This window comes from Elephantulus edwardii, unplaced genomic scaffold (assembly GCF_000299155.1).
Source record: "Elephantulus edwardii isolate Elephantulus edwardi_28Jun2011 unplaced genomic scaffold, EleEdw1.0 scaffold00096, whole genome shotgun sequence".
Lineage (NCBI taxonomy): Eukaryota > Metazoa > Chordata > Mammalia > Macroscelidea > Macroscelididae > Elephantulus > Elephantulus edwardii.
Genome location: NW_006399846.1, coordinates 11,234,384 through 11,238,794, shown reverse-complemented (window position 1 = coordinate 11,238,794; position 4,411 = coordinate 11,234,384).

The window sequence follows — 4,411 nt, the reverse complement described above, 5'->3', positions numbered from 1 at the left end:
GCTTATAAGCTAACTCAGGGATGCTTGAACATAAATGCATGCTTAAAAAATTATTAAAGGAGTTGAGATGGGATAGATTCATGTCCTTGATTAAGGGACACTTTCACTAAAGCAAATGAAAAGACAGGGATAACCTTAGATGTCAGCAGTTATTTGGTGATGGAGAAAGTTTAGCATCCTCCTGTTTCCTTCAATTTCTTCAGTACTAGGAATTTAGCCTCAAGATGACGGAAGAGCTGCAATAGAATGTCCACCTGAGGTCAAAGTTCAGTCAGCCTGTACTAGTGGAGCACTGTTCCACTGTTAAGATACCAGAGTGGATCTGATTCTTTAGCGACACTATGTAAAACACAATGGTATCTTACTATCCCCATAATCATTGCTATGCTGGAGCCAGTGTCAGCCTGTCACATTAAGGGCTTTCCTCTCATTTTAGGGAACTCTGGTGGCTTAGTGGAAGAGAGTTGTGCTACCACCTCAAAGGCATACAGTTTGAATCCACTAAATGCTCTACAAGAGAAAGATGGGTAATCTCCTATGAGATTTACTGCCTTTGAAAACCTGATGGGAGGGTCTGTTACAGGTTGGTTCCCTCAACCAAACACATCAACCACCTATTTTGCTGCCCCTCTGCTTTTAAGGACTAGTACCAGCTGATAGCACACTCATCATGATGATTAAGTCTCATCTTCCTTACATTCTAAGGAGCTACTGGTTATATTTCTCCCAATGCAGATTTGCTTTTCTGGCAGCCAAGGATTCAATATTTTTCACCAATCATTTGATCTCTTATTCACTGTCCAGTTTTCACAAGCAAGACATGACTAAAAATGCGTTCTTATTGGAAAAAACTTGCTAAGACGACCTTTTAAAATTGCTTAAAAGCAAAGATGTCACTGCCTGAATCAATTTTAGTACTAACAAATCAGTAACTCACGAGCGCAGAGGTCAGATGGCTAAATGGATCCTGGGTCAAGGCTCTCCAGTGGTGGAATAATGAAGCACACCGTAAGTGATGAAACCGATAGTTATGGAGTCTATGCTAGATGGGGAATAAAGGTGGTGAAGCCAGAGTCGTTAAGCACAAGAGTAGGAATTGGAGGTTTCTGGAGGTGTATTTACAGGAGATCTAAAGATTGGATGTTAAAATCAGAATACTGAGTAGGATCCTAAAGTTTAACATTTCAGAGGTATGTTTTTGAGAACAAAAGGTATGGCTATGGGCTGGGAGTAGAAAGTTATCCCTTGGACAGGAGTTCCAGAAACTAAGGTCACCAGATGATAAGATCGCACAGTATGTTGGAGGGCTGGTGACAAAGAGCAGATCCATGGACCATTAAAGCCCTCAATAAATGAGGATACTAAATTGACATTACCAAATATAAATGGTAGTTGAATAGCTGGGGGCTCAAAATGAACAAACTAAATGGAAATCAAGCATATAGGTATGTCACTGCAAGATCGTGATGCACAGCAACTCGGTAGCAGTAAAGTGAACTAGTCCTAAGGTTCAATGCGGTAGGGAAGTCAGGACCAAACTACTGAAAAGTCTGAAACAGTAAATAAAATTTATTTAATGAGAAATTACTTTTTAAAAACAGGAAGGACTACAAAAAAAAACTCAGCAGTGGGAAAAGGCACCAAAGAAACCAAGTGGTGAAACACAAAGAGATTGATGCCTAGATGTGCTTCTGTTTTCTAGATGGCAGCAATGAACCATGGATGAGAAGCAGTGTGCATAAACCAGCTTCAATGTTCCAAATGAAACTCTGGAGTAAAGACGTTCCTGTGACAAACAGAAAACCTGGGCCATGACCAAGGCTTGATGTGGGTTTTATTTTTTTTTTTTAATTATTTTTGTGTGAGTGTACCGTCAAATCAGATCTGACTGGTCCAGGAGGAGACTGTCCCTCCTTTCCCAGCAGAGCATCTGGTGGATTCAAACCATGCACCTCTGGGATTGTAGTTGCAGCTCCTTGCCACTAGGCCACCAGAGCTTGATGTGTTTTAAATTGTTGTTCTAGGATACAAATGATTCCTGGTATTAAGTTGCTCTAGGTCTCAAAAAACTGCCTCAGAGACAAATGGTAGGGTCAGGACACGAGGACAACTAAAGTTGTTGAGTGTCCAGGTAGCCTTTTAGTTTCAAAAGACTGAAAGCTCGAGGTGAGAAAAGGCAAAAGCTAAACATGATTCATGAGTGCTGGCTGCCAACTCAGAAGAGAGTGGCATGGCTAGGTTTCAGTTAATGTCATTCACCTCACTGACAGAGTTCAGTACAGAATGAAAAGATGGCATGCAGGTGTGTCTGTCTTGGGACATACTTGGGTTTGCCTGGGTTTATAAATGGAAGATTTTAGCATCAGAGGGAAGACACTGGGTTAAGTTTTATTAAGTGACAAACTATTTTAGCTAATGATAGAATAAAGGTATTTGATAAAGGTTGTGTATTCCCACCTCTGGGATATAGAATTTTTTTTCTCCCATTAAATGGGGATTTTGACTTTAAAACTATCATCTTCCTACATAAGTTCAGTAAAATATTAAGTACCTTAAAAATCATCATCTATTACTCTTCCAAAGATAGAGACGGAGACAAACTTTATTTATAGTAACGTGAAGTAAAACCACATACAAATCTAAGGCCCAAAAAACTGTTTTATATCCTATCCCACTGTCTTCATGACTTTTCCAATTACTAGCAACCCTCCAACAAGCTTTTGTGGCTGAAATCTTAACAGGCACCAATGCCCTCAGTGACTTCTCCCCTGGAGTGGGTAGGAGATTCAAAATGTTGACTTGCAGATTAGCAGCCCAACATATAAATTCACGATGCCATAGAGTAAACCTGAGAGGATTAGCCTTCTCAACCCAATGTTCTTTACAATAGAGTTTTGTTGTTGTTGGGTTTTTAAAATTTGGATAGGCATCCTTATCTGTATGGCTCTGGGTTCCAAATACAAGGTTCACCAACTTCAACTACCCTAAGGTTTTGCTGTGCTACTTCCCCCCTAAACAAGACAACTTGGATCCCTAAGACAGAATCGAGGAAAGACTTACCTAGTTATGAAATTTCATGGAATTTTACTCAATTAAACCATCTTCTTTCTACCAAAAGTAGCTATTATGTTTTGAGTTTCCAATTAAAGTGTGAACTTTCTATGGAGATGTTCTGGATTTTCCATTTATTACCCATTATAATGTCAAAGTCCCAAGAAATGTAATTTTCACAAATATCATAACACATGTATCACCCCTTAAGTGTGTATAGGAAACCAATGAACAAGGGGATTGCAAGGCTTGCAAAAATCATATAACATACATACTATTTGTGCAGATATCCAGTAATTGATCTAAACAGAAAGAATCCCATACAATTTTTAAAAATAAATTATTTTCAAAGAATGGTAAAGTCTTTTTCAAAGGCAAAATACTTCCTCCAAGATGATCACCAGAATTTTTCTTCCCTCTTTCCACCAACTGTCCTTCTCATACACCAAGTCACATACTTCATGAAAATGTGCTTGATTATAATTTTACTGTGAACAAAGCCAAAACCCTTAGCATTCTCATTCTGTTCTTCATACCTGCATGACTTGATAACCTTGGCAAAGAGAAAAGTGTCATTTACATCCCTGAAGTAATTTGACATTTGAACTAGTTTTAAGCATTAGGAGGCTAAAGGAAAAAAAGTATTTTCATTTTTTGCAATTACTAGCTCACTGCAAAATGGTAACTGTTTTAAGAATCAAAGGTGTAGTCTTGCTTAAAATATATGAAATACTCAGGAGTCACTTTCCTCACTTCACGTTCTGTTGTTCTCAGCAATAATAAAAGGCTAACATATTTATCAAATTAAAACAGCTCCTATATGCTTTCTTTCTCTCCAGAATTATCAATACTCATCATTACATTTACCTTTACTAGGTTACTGATTTGTTCTGTTGTTGTACATAGGATTTTCAGAGGCCTGCTATTTCAGAAGTGTATGGCCAATGTAAGTGTTCAGATTTAGAGAAGTATCAGACAGACCAGCAAGTTAAAGGTATATCCCTTATTATGGAGTTAACCATTAGTGTCAGTGTTGTCCCTGCCTTTGTCACACGTGTCTTTACCCACTTATTTCCCTGCTCCACCATCCATCAGGATACCCATCCACTTCTACCCACTTCCTTTACATCTATCTCCCATTGACCAGCCCTTCATCTAATAACTTATATATGAAGCTTCCTTGGCTTCCGTGATTCCAAACACACCAGCTGCTGGTATGGTAATTCCAGTAGCCAGGAAATTAAAAGGCGTATTGCCATGGGAAAGTCTGCTGTTAGGGACCTCTCCAGAGTACTGAAGAGTAATGGTGTCTCCCCTGGAGACTAAGGTGCGTTTGATACAGGCCATGGTCTTCACAATC